At 42.1% G+C, this 13,410-nt stretch overlaps 1 protein-coding gene across 1 annotated transcript in view; it reads right to left on the reverse strand.

The window, feature by feature from the left end:
• The window catches only part of DNTTIP2 (deoxynucleotidyltransferase terminal interacting protein 2), a 50,945-nt gene that overhangs the window by 36,256 nt on the left and 1,279 nt on the right, over positions 1-13,410 (reverse strand).

Raw genomic sequence — 13,410 nt, forward strand, 5'->3', positions numbered from 1 at the left:
CCTCAGACACTGATAATATACCAAGTCCCTTTCCTCCAGGTCATATTCCTCTTGTAGCTCCTCAAAATCTTTTACTTTCCCATTACTCCAGATCTGTCCCAACATGTATAACCCTCTGTAGGCCCATCTTTGATACACTTTCTTTGACTCTCCCAGTGGGAATCCCGGTGCTCCACAGATGGCCATTTGCTGGAAATAGACTCTCTCCAGGAAAACTCTTTTTCGTATCTGAAGCCAAGTGCACAGCAAGTGGCTAATCCCCACCGGGACCCTCCTAGCCACAGCCAAAATTTCACTCCCTTGCCTCCATAGTATGTCTCCCATGAAGCGGGTGCCCATCCATGCTCTCTCCCAGTGTAGCCACTTCTTGGTAGCCCTGGGGTTCCATTCAGTTAATACCCTTAACCGGGCTGCCTCGTAATATAGATAGCAGTTAGGAACCCCCATCCCTCCCTCAGCAGGAGCCTGGAACATCATCGTTCTATATAGCCTAGGTGGTCTCTTCCTCCAGATATATGCAAATATTTTTCTATTTAGTTGTTGAAAAAAGGTACGCGGTATTGGAATCGGTAGGGCCAGGAACAGATATAGTATTTTAGGCAATATCATTATGGCATGAATTCTCCCCAGCCACGATATAGTAAGACCCTCCCATCTGTCAAGTTCCCAAAAAGCTCTTATCTTTTTAGGGTAGTTGCTCTCTGAATGTTAAATAGTAGTAGTAGTAGTAGTAGTTGGCCTGATACAGGTTTCCTATCTCCGATGTAATCTGTATCCCTAAATAGCAAATGGATTTAGTTGCCCATACAAATGAATATGCCTCCTTTATCACCCTCACCTCCGATGGCGATGCTGTAAGGTTAAGTATCTCTGATTTATTTACATTGATTTTAAAGCCCCACATGCGTCCATAGTGAGATATCACGTCCAGCGCCTCTTTCACTGACCGCTTTGGGTAGGCTAGGGTCAGCAATATGTCATCAGCAAAAAGCATTATCTTATGTTCATGTTTGCCTCTGATCACCCCCCCGTATGTCCCCATGCTCCCTAATCAGCTTAGCTAAGGGTTAAATCGATAACGCAAATAACAGTGGGGAGACTGCACAACTCTGCCTTGTACCCCTATGAAGCTCTAGCGTTTTAGTGTGCATCCCATTTATCTTCAGCACCGCCATCGGTTTATTATATAACAATTGAAGCCACGACAAAAACCATCCCTCCATGCCTATCTGTTTTAATACTGCAAATAAAAATTCCCAGCTTACCCGGTCGAATGCTTTTTCGGCATCCACCGAAAATAATACTATTGGTGTTAGCTCATCCCTTGCATGCTGGATAATGTGCAGCAGAGTCCTAATATTATCGTATGTTTGACGACCTGCAATAAAGCCAGCCTGGTCTTCATGTACTAACCGTGGCATTACCCCCTGTAGTCGGCATGCCAGTATTTTGATAAAGATTTTATAATCTGTGTTTAGCAGCGATATCGGCCGGTAGGAGCCACATTGTAGTGGTCCTTACCTGGTTTCAAAAGTATGACCACCTCTGCCATCCTCCAAGAGTACGGCAATTCCTGTGCACCATCAAAGGAGGTAATCACCTTAAGCAGTATGGGGGCTAACCATTTGGCAAATAGTTTATAAAATCTGGCGGGGAATCCATATGGCCCAGGGGATTTGTTGTTAGGAAGATCTGCTATTGCCTCTTCTACATCCTCCAGGGTCATGGCCACCGACAGGCTCCCCTGTTCCACCCTCGACAATCTAGTAAGGCCTATTCCCTACAAGTACTGCTCCATCTCTCTCAGGGATGTGGCCTGCTCAGGCTGATACAGTTGATTATAAAATTCCCAAAACACTTCCGATATTTCCTCTGTTTGTGTTACTGGGGCACCTGAATTCTTATTTATGCTAGAGATAAAGTTGAACCTGTTTTTTGAGTTTGCAGGCCAGTAACCTACTATCTCTATTCCCGAATTCAAAATGTTCCTGTTGCACTTGTTGTAACTGCACCGCAATATCCGCCAATTGTAACTCGTTAAGTTGTAACTTAAGCAGATGTAACTCTTCTGTCTTTTTACTATCTGTCGGGTCTATTTTATGGTCTCTGCCACCGCATTTCTAAGAGTATTTTCCCTTCCTGTCTTCTTCTTCTTAAGGTGGGCCTGCATTGCAATAAGTTGTCCTCTAATGACCGCTTTTAGCCCCTCCCAAAGACTAGCCGGCTGCACCTCCTCTGTATCATTGAACTGGATATATTCCGCTATATGTTTTTCAATTTCCATTACATTCTGTGGGTCTAGCAGAATTGCTTCATTTAAACACCAACGTCTCTGTCCCTTAGTCCCACTTCCCACTCTCAACAACAAAACCACCAGGGAATGATCAGACCAAGTACATGGCTCAATCTTCACCTCTCTCGTTCTGCTTCGTATCACTCCATCACCCAGCCAGTAATCAATTTTCGAATAGGTACTATATTTCGGAGAGAAGTATGTGTAGTCTCTTTCTATCCCATGCATCTCTCTCCACAGGTCTACTAGGCCCCATCTTGCCATCCAACCCTTAAGAGCTGATCTATCTGTCTTAGCATATCCCACCCTTCCCCCTGAATTATCTATTCAGGAATCTATCGTAAGGTTTAGGTCTCTCCCAACTAAGAGTTCACCCTTTGCATTTTCTTGTATGACCTTTTCCAATGCTCCCAGGAACAGTCTCTGACCCTCAATGGGTGCATATACACACACCATAGTGTAATACTTATTATATAGGGAGACTATGAACAACACATATCTACCCGCTGTGTCTTTTATTGCTTTATGTACGTCCCAAGGAAAGGCGCTGGATAGCGCTATAAGTACTCCTCGGTTTTTTTTAATTGTCTAAACTGGAGGCCCTTTGCGCCTAATTATTCACAGCCCTTGGTCGCACTATCCCTGGATGCAGAGAAGGCATTTGATCGAGTAGAATAGTCTTACTTAAGGTTTTATCCTGGTTTGGTTTTCATACTCCTTTTATTAATATGATTAAAATCCTGTACTTGGATTTCAAGATGGCGACCAAGCAGGACGTGTAGCAAGGACGCTCCCAGAAAATGTTTTTCTTATGATGTGTTTTCTTGCAAACTATGCCGAAAAGGAAAGCCAAGGGGACCACCCCTCCCGAAGCAGACTCCTACCTTACCTGGGCAGCAGTCCCTGACTACATTTTTGGTATCGACTCCTAGACGCTTCCGTTAGCAGGGCAGGGAAGAGCCCCGCTCAGGAGAGCGAGTTGTCGCTAGTCCGCTTGGACCTGTGACCCCGACGCCTCCGCACGCATCTGGAAGAGCTGTACTGAACCCTGGTACTAGCGTGGGTTCGAAGGAGTGGCACTTCCCGGAAGCGATAGCGATGCCTGAAGAGAACTTGGGGCTGGCTCAGGGAGCACAGCGAACGCCAGAAATTCCAACTGGGGAGACTATAGAAGTATTGCCAGTAACAACTACACCAGAAGAAATTTCTGCTTGCGCATTGGCGATACAACCTCTAGTTAAGCCCCAAGAAGTTCTGCTGGAATCAATCTGGACGGATTTGGAATCTCTTCACAAGGTCTGTACCTCATTTATAACATTATCCTTGAATAACTCTTCTCAGATAAATTCTCTTAAAGGACAAATGGAGAGAGTAATGACTAAGCAAACAACTTTAGAAACACAAATGGGAAAAAATATCTCAACAACAAGCACATATTGCAGGAGACCGTATATCTATATATAGAAAAATAGAGAATATGGAAAATTCGTCAAGAAACTTGAATTTACGACTGTTAAACTTTCCAAAATCTCAATTTGTTGCTCCGAAGGATACGTTTGCTAAATTCCTTAAAGAAATATATAAATACACAGACCAAACACTCCCTCCTCTTCAAAAGATTTATTACTTGGAAATGAAACCTCCCCCACCACAGGATATTGCTAAACAGGATATTCCACCTGAAACACTGGACTTGACAGATTTTCTTGAACAGTCTGTGGATAATACAGAGACTAGAGCGACCTTAATTGTATCTTTTGTTTTCCTGCAAGATAAAGAATCTTTATTGAGACTTTATTTTTAAAAAATACATCCTGACTTCCGGTGACGTCATGACCGTGAGGGGTTGAAGGAAAAGATCTCTCCGGCTTCAATCCCCCCTCCGCATGATCAGCTCACAAACCGCGATCTAAAAACGAAATTCGCCACAGCCTGAAACGGCAGAGAGGCCGGCAACGTACATTTTAACTTAATTGGCGGCGTAATGGCAGCGAAAAATGTACATAAAGATAAGCTCCGTGGTAGAGGAGCAGAAGACAAGATGGCGCCGCCCGCAAGTCCGCCGGGCCCAACAGTGTCATCGGCTTGGATCGCCGAAATAACCTCAGAAATGTCCTCAGTGTTAGAAGCTATGTTGGATCGCCGGCTTTCCCCCATAAATACTAACCTGGAAAAGGTAAAAGAACAGCTCACAGATCTTTCTCGGGATTGTGCAGGCTTTCAAACACGTGTGAGTGAAATTGAGGATAGAGTAACGGAGGTGGAGACAATACAAGAAATAACTCAAAAAAAGCTGCAGGCGATGGAGGAAAAGATTGAGGACTTAGAAAACAGGTCCAGGAGAAATAATATCCGAGTGGTGGGCCTGCCAGAAACGTTACCCGAACGGGGCTTGGAGGTTTTTTTGGCACGCTGGTTTGCCAGTGAACTACAATACCCAGAAGCCTCGGGGCCGATACAAATAGAACGGGCTCACCGCATCGGGATGAAAATGACTGGCACCAATAAGCCAAGAGTGGTAATTCTAAAATTTTTGAACTATGCGCAAAAACAAGAAGTGATGAAGTTGCTGAGAGCTGGGAAAGCATTGGAGTATGAAGGAATCCCAGTAAGATGTTTCCAAGATTATTCAGCAGGGGTAGCAACACGGAGGAGACAGTTTTCGGAGGTTTGCTCAACGCTATTCCAAAAGAAAATAAGATTTGCACTACAATACCCTGCCAAATTGCGGGTCACGCATAATGGTATTACTAAGACATATGAGACGGCAGGGGCGGCTAAAGAATTTCTACAACAGCTGGGAACATTATCTTCAGATGCAAGTTGAACAGCATAGAAAGAGAACACTCTGAGAACACTGAGTAATGTCATACAGAGAGGTCAGCGGAGACCTGATTGGTCAAGATATGACACTACAGTAATCTCCCAGCCAAGAACAAAGATGGACCACTTATAGTAGCAGAAAGCTTGGCAAGAAGGCTGCAGTTGGAAAGTTAAGGTCCTATGGTTTGTGAGTTAGACTTGAATGTTGATTTTTTTTTTTTTTTGTTTTTTTTTTTGCTGTTAATTAAGACACTATATGGCAGACATGGCCTGTGGGTGAACCGATTTGAACCCCTGGTAAGAGGGGGGAGACCCTGTAAGTGTCTGCTCAGCTTGACAAGAAAGTTATGTTTTATGTTTATTGTAACAATGTATAATGCGGAGGGGGGAGGGAGAGACGTAAGGAAGTTAAGGTCCTAATTGGTGGACCTGAGAATAAGGGATATAGGGTTTGGGGGGGGGGAGGGAAGAGGGATGCAAGCAGGGCACAAGTCTTAACTAGTAAGGATGTAGAACATAACAATGAAGTTGACACAGTGGAGGTGCAAGTGGGGGGGGGGCAGAGGCTGGGATGTCCCCCTCGAGTACAACAGTGGACATTTATGGAGAAAGGCACACACTTTCAAATCCAAGAATAGTAAGAATACTAACGTGGAATGTAGGCGGAGTTAATTCGCCAATCAAACGTTCTAAGATTTTACAGCAATTAAATAGGCAAAGGGCGGACATAGCACTCTTGCAGGAGACGCATCTGAACCAGATTGAACATGCCAAGCTCAGCACCTGGTGGGTCGGGGATTGTATAGCAGCAAATGCACAAGGTAAAAAGGGAGGAGTAGCGATACTAATTAGAAAAGGCATAGCCTCTGTAATTAATCCACTTCTGATTGATACTGAAGGCCGCTATGTTATATTGGAAGTGGTAGTTGGGAGACAGAAACTGCTTATCTGTAATGTTTATGCTCCAAATAGATATGATCGGAAGTTTTATCAAACTCTGATAAACTTTTTGCTTAGGCAACCGCACGCAGCTATAGTGCTGGGGGGTGATTTAAATGCAACTTGGGACCCCTCTCTGGACAGATCAGCCCCGGAGACGGCCTCTTCATGTTATAATAATAGAGGCCTCTTACAGTTGAGCCAGATGTTGGGCCTGGTTGATGTGTGGCGGGTGCTGCACCCAGGTGAGAAAGACTATACACACTTGTCGCGGGCCCACTCCACTCAGTCGAGAATTGACTATATTCTGACATCACGTCAGATGTTTGGGGAAGTGACAACAGCGGAGATAGGACCGTACATGGTGTCGGACCACGCCTGGGTTAAGATAGAATGGATACCAAGCGGTACAACTCCACAGGAATACAAATGGCAATTTCCCCTGGAGTTCAGTTCAGATCCAATGCTTAAAGGCAGGTTACAAGCTTGCTGGGCGGAATATAGTACTCATAATCAAGAACACATAGAAGACCCAGTTTTGTTTTGGGAAGCGGCTAAGGCGGGTTCTTAGAGGCGAAGTGATAAGTCATGCACACTTTGTGAGGAAGACACGAGATAGAAACATCTTGCGTTTGAGTACCCAACTTTGTAAGGCACGGAAGAGATATGGGGAGACACACGCGATAGGTGATAAACAACAAGTGCTGGAACTTCAGACCGCCCTAAATGTACTTTTGCAAGAAAGGGCACACAAGTCACAGTTATACTATAGATATATGCTCTATAAACATGGTAATAAAACAGGCAAGTTGATGTCAAAAATAATTAGCCCTCGGGGAGGGACAAAGAATATTTTGGCACTGAGACAAAGGGGGGGAGGGCTCCACACATCAGACAAAGCAATATGTGAAACTTTTCGGGCCTTTTATCAAGAGCTGTACGCTTCCCCAGAGGAAGACGGTCTGCTAAACCAGATGTATTTAGAAATCTGGCTCTACCAAAGCTTACAATACAAGAGCTGGATAGTCTCAATCAATTAATTACTGAAGATGAAGTCAGTTTGGTTATTGCTCACAGCCCACGACTAAAAGCCCCGGGACCAGATGGGTTAAGGGGAGAATTCTATAAATTAATGGAAGGAGGGGTTATACCTGCAATTACTAGATTTTTGAACCAAGTGATAGAGAGACAAAGGTTACCCCCAGACTTGAATAGGGCTCAAATAATAGTTTTGTTGAAACCGGGGAGGGACCCTCTAGAGCCGACATCGTACCGGCCTATCTCCCTGTTAAATTATGATACCAAGTTATTGGCAAAAATCTTGGCTAATAGATTGGCGAGGCTGCTCCCAAGGTTGATTCATGAAAGTCAAGTAGGATTTGTGGGAGGTAGAGCTGTGAGTAAGAACTTGAGAGCAATATTGACATCACTAGAACACAGCTCGCAGGCGAAGGTAGCATCATTGCTGATCAGCTTTGATGCGGAAAAGGCCTTTGATAAGGTTCATTGGAAGTTTCTTTTTGACACGTTGGAACAATATGGATTTTCAGGGAGATTTGTTGAGGCAATACATGCTTTATATGCCAACCCATGTGCCACTCTGAGAGTAAACGGGATAGAATCGGAAAGTTTCTGTATTAGGAGGGGCACGAGGCAGGGGTGCCCATTGTCCCCTCTTCTCTTTGTTTTGGTTTTAGATCCCCTTATTAGAGACATCATGGCAAACCCTTTGATCCGGGGAGTTGGCTTAGGGACACACATGTTTAAGATTGCAGCATTTGCGGATGACATTTTGGTACATCTCACAAACCCAAGGGAATCCTTAGATACGTTATTGGAAACCTTCCGTGAATATGGCGACTACTCAGGTTTCCGTATTAATCTAGACAAGTCAGAAGCGCTGGCTTCGCCAGAGGTGAACCAGAGGGACTGGGCTCCCGAATTTCCGTTGAGATGGGCCAGAGAGTCCTTTAAATACTTAGGAATCCGACTCACAATGAATACATTAGATTTATATCAGTTGAATGTTAAAATCTTACTGGAATATACAAAAACTAAATTGGACTCTTGGATGAGTCTGCCACTGTCATTAATGGGACGGATACATGTAGTACAAATGGTGTTGTTTCCGCGCTGGTTGTACGTTCTTCAAACTTTACCCATACGTCTATTGCGAGTTGATTTGAAGCGGATGATGCGCCTTTTCAGTAGATTTTGTTGGGCAGGCAAAAAGCCTAAAGTTAGCCAAAATCAGTTAATAGGGAGCTGGAGACAGGGGGGAATGGGTATCCCGGATGTGTTCCTATATAATCAGGCGTGTTTGCTGCGCCACTTAGTAGATGTGGTGAATGCCACGCAGTATTATACACCTATGGGCTTGGAGGAAGCTTTTTTTGCTCCCTATGATATATTAGCATTGCTCCACTTACCTCGAAGTCAGCTCCCCTCTAAACTTAAAAAAAGTATCATACTACAACCCCTTCGGGAGGCGTGGCAGTGGTGGATGCGGCAAATGGGGGGCCAACCACACGTTACAGATCAAATCCCAATCGTAGGCAATCCTGTTTTTGAGGCAGGGATAGATAACCCGACATTTGGCAGGTGGCAAGGGCTGGGCATCACAAGATTGGAACACCTATTGTTGGACAATGGGGAAATGATAACATTTGACGCTCTTCAAGATAAAGTGGGATCAGCTTGGGGTAATAGATTTGCCTATGCACAGGTCCGACACTATGTGAAGTCCTTGAGCCAAATATCCCTGAGAGGGCGGATGGGAGAGCTGCTAAGGGTTTTCATTGAGGAGTTGCAGATAGAGAAACAGTCTGTATCAGCACTGTATGGGGCACTGGCTAGGCGTAGGCCTCAGAGGCAATACGTTGATCTTAAGCGAAAATGGGAACAAGATATGGGGATCTCCCTGGCAACATGGGATGTGTCAGCTACCTTGAAGGGCATACGGGCGTTGGTAACAGATGAGAGGCTGAGGGAGTGTGGTTATAGAGTGGTCTTACGGGGGTATATGTCTAGAACACAACTGGCTCATATGTTGGGGCCGGACAACTCGGGATGCTCTAAATGCGGAGGGGGTCCCAGCTCGTTATATCATGCATTGTGGCAATGCCCCAAGGTGCGCATGTTTTGGCAGAGGGTAAGAGGGTTTTTGATTCGATTGGGGAACAGAGTTCAAGGAACGGAGCGGCAGTTTCTGTTGGATCAACCAAGAGCGTTTGCCCCATTGGGAGCCCCCGCTATAATGCTATGCAGAAAGCTGAGCTTGGTAGCGCGAAAATGCATTATGCAATACTGGGTCTCATCGGAAGGGCCAGCTTACTGGCATTGGCGCAATCAGGTGCATCTCCTGGCCTCTTGGGAGGCTAGGGATTCAAACGATCGCCTAAACGTAGAGTGCGATTTCTGCAGATTTGGGAACCATACCTGCAAATGCTTAGTCCAAGGGGACGTAGTCTGCTTGTTAATGCCTGATAAATAGTAGAATAATAGAGAGTACGGATAGCCTGGAGTAGTTAATTTAATCTAAAGTGGAATTCTGCTTGCAAGGGGGGGAGGTATTGGGTGGGGGGTTGGAGGGGTTGAGTGAGACGTAAATGGCTAAGCTTGGCAGTGATCTAGAGCTTTGATGTTTAGTTACTGATATTTTGTGATAAGCACTATTTTACCTAATGAAGTATTCAAGAGTATGATATTAGGAGCAAGAGTCACTCAAAACCTATTGTTAGCATGGGCCAAGGAATTGTCAAGAGGGGAGGGGGAAGGGGGAAAAAATGGGGATGAAAAGTGTTTGGCGAAGTTGAATATGTTGTAAAAATGCTGTTTTGTATTTCAAACAATGTTATATGCATATTCTACATTACTTTGTATTGTGAGAATTGTTAATAAAACAGTTTAAACATAAAAAAATACATCCTGAGTTTAAAGGAAGCAAGGTCTCTGTGTTCCCAGATATTGCTCGTTGGACTCAACAAAGGCGGAAAAAATTCCTGGATATGAAGCAGGAATCATTGAAAGCTGGGGTAGTTTTCCAATTAAGATTTCCCTGTGAATGTATTTTTTTTTTATTTTTGTTACATTTGTACCCCGCACTTTCCCACTCATGGCAGGCTCAATGCGGCTTACATGGGGCAATGGAGGGTTAAGTGACTTGCCCAGAGTCACAAGGATGTGCCTGAAGTGGGAATTGAACTCAGTTCCTCAGTTCCCCAGGACCAAAGTCCACCACCCTAACCATTAGGCCACTCCTCCACTCAAGCATAAAAAATTTATATTATTTGAACCTTAACAATTATAGTCATTCCTTGATATGAGGAGAGACCAAGGTTAAGTCCATTTTTGGTTCTGTAAATTAAGGAGCACCACTGCTTGTTTTCTTAAAATCTTAATTTTAATAGTACCAACTTCCTTTGGTGTATCATATCTTGAATCCATTTTATTAGTGGACTGTTGTAACCAGATTGGTAAGAATTTTCCTTATCTAGTATAATTCTTATTGAATATGTCTCTAATATCTGGTGTATCTTTTCAAAGATGTATTCTTTGTATTATCACTAAAAATAATAAAGTATTAACAAAATCCTGTTCTTGAACCCCAAGCCAGAATCTTTGTCAATGATATGCTCTCACCTGTCTTCCCCGTATCCAGGGGTACAAAACAGCGATGTCCCCTGTTCCTCCTTTTATTTAATTTAGGGGTAGAACCATTAGCCATAGCCCTTAGACAAAATTCACTAATCGAAGGTTGCAAAACTAATAACTTTGAAGTTAAATTATCTCTATATGCAGATGATTTACTGCTCTATATCATCTTCAATTCAATTCCTCATATATTAAACTTTCTCACGTATCAGGCTACAAAGTGAATTGGGATAAAACAGAATGTCTCCCTCTTAATAATTTAGTTGATTTTCAAAATTTAACCTCCTTCCCATTCACGTGCTCATCTTCCAATGTAGTATATATGTCATTCAGTGTAAAAAATGCAACAAAGGCTGCTACATTGGAGAAACAAGTCAGATGCTAAAGAAGAGATTTAATTTACATAGACACCATATGAAAAATGCAACAAAGGCTGCTACATTGGAGAAACAAGTCAGATGCTAAAGAAGAGATTTAATTTACATAGACACCATATGAAAAATGCTAGTACCAATAAAGATGTCACACCTGTGGGGCAGCACTTTACAAAACCAGAACACTGTACCAGTGATTTCATAGTAAGAATGAACTTTAAAACAATACAGGAACGTAAGACCTTTGAAGAATGATTAAATATTTTGACACCCATCAGACAGGACTTAACAAAGATCTGGGTTTTCTAGCCCATTATAAACCATAGAATTGGACTGCTTTGTCACCCTCCTGTCTCCATGTATATCTCCCTGTCTCTCATCTATCCACCCCCATTCTGTTAGACTATCACTGAAATGCTTTGATGTTTCACTTATATATACTGCCATCTACCAACATTTGCTTATTTCCGATCTGACGAAGAAGGGCAACCTTCGAAAGCTAATCAAGAAATGTATTAAGTTATGTCCAATAAAAAAGGTATCATCTTATTTTCTTTTCCATGTTTTATTTCTATTGATTGCCATTAAATACCTAGGTATTTCTTTCAATAAACATACTGAAGCTACCATTTATAAAAATATTACTACTACTCTTCTTTCCTTTATGAAAAATATAACTTCCCATTGGTCCCCTCTATTCCTTAGTTAGTAGGGCAGACTAGAATCAATTAAAATGACCCTCACACCAAAAATAAACATTATGCTTCAAACATGAAGCATAAAATAACAAATGAGCAGGTGAGAGGAAACATTCTTACGGCACAATGGAGATCGCTGAGTGTTTAGATAAATAATGATCAAACTTAAGCTTACGTTCATAAGTTGGGGAAATGAACTTTTGAGAAATGTCTTTATGGGTCTCATTTTTAAAGCACTTAGCCTTCCAAAGTTCCATAGGTTTCTATGGAACTTTGGAAGGCTAAGTGCTTTGAAAATGAGCCCCCAAATTTCCTAATATTCCACCATAAAAAATGAACAAGTTAGAATTATCTTTCCAATGTTGAATAACCAATTTTAGAGCTATGGAGATATGAAAATCAAACAAACAGAGAGGCTTCTTCATCTGAGAAAGAATAAGACGTTACAAGAGATTTCCAGATAATGTGCTTAAAAGCCAAGGGTTCTGAAAACTCTATAATTTCCTGTATTTTGGACCAAATATCAAGCCAAAAGGTGTTTACATTGTTACAATCAAATATATGTTTACGTGATCCGTTTTGCTTGGATCAGGACCAACATAAATCGGTAGAGGAAAATTGACTTTTAAATGATTTAATAGGGCATAAGGCTATACTGAAGGAAGAAAATAGATTGAGTGATGGAGGAGGAGAGAGAAGGTCTGGGGCCATATAGCCAGAGAAGAGACCATTGTTTGTCTCACAGTTGCTCACCAGAATCAGTTTCCCAAACTCTCTGCGAAAAACAGCATAATTGCTTAGAGTGAGTTTGAACTATCTTATAAAATACTGAGGCGGAGTGTTTACCAGAGTGGTGAGAAACAAGGAGAGATTGAAAGGGGAGAGAAGGAAGTTAAACTTTAATATTCAAGTTAGTATGAAGTATAGCCTTTTGTAATCTGTGCCAGTTGAAAAATTGAGAGTCAAGAGGGAAAATTCTTGTTGCAGCTGTGCAAATGATTTAAACTTTCCATTAGATATTAATTGAGAAAGAAGCCATAAATCATTTTCCTTATGCCAAAGGCTTGTTATCATAGTGGTGGAAATAACTAGTAAAAGAGTGACCTTTTTAAAAGTAATTATCTTAGAAAGGGAATAAAGTGAAATAGGATGTACTAAATACCTTTCAAAAAGAAGCCAAGTAGGGAAAGAGGGAAGAGAGGATTTCAAATTTAATTTACCATCCATAAACAGAAATCACTTTGAGGTTTGATTTAAAATGAATGACTGGTGATACTGCGTGAAGTTTGGAAAATTAACTCCTCCTTTTTCTTTTGGAAGGTGTAAAATTTTTATAGCGAATTAAAAACTATAAAAAGTTAATTAAAATTTTACCTATTGATTTACAGATATGATTTGGCAATCAAAGAGGTAACATGTTTCATATAAATTGGCTCTATATGATTTTGTATTATTGTAATGTCAAATAACCTTAATAAAGATGATTAAAAAAAAAAAAAAAAAAAGAAAGAAAATAGGACTCTAAATCTGTTTTCCATTCTGTTTGTAAGGGAATAGAAAGCTTAATAAATTTGGCCCATAATGCACCGCTGCACACCGCTGGCAGAAATATATAGTCAGCAGCCCCTCT

Source organism: Microcaecilia unicolor, chromosome 5, assembly GCF_901765095.1.
Source record: "Microcaecilia unicolor chromosome 5, aMicUni1.1, whole genome shotgun sequence".
In the NCBI taxonomy this organism is placed as follows: domain Eukaryota; kingdom Metazoa; phylum Chordata; class Amphibia; order Gymnophiona; family Siphonopidae; genus Microcaecilia; species Microcaecilia unicolor.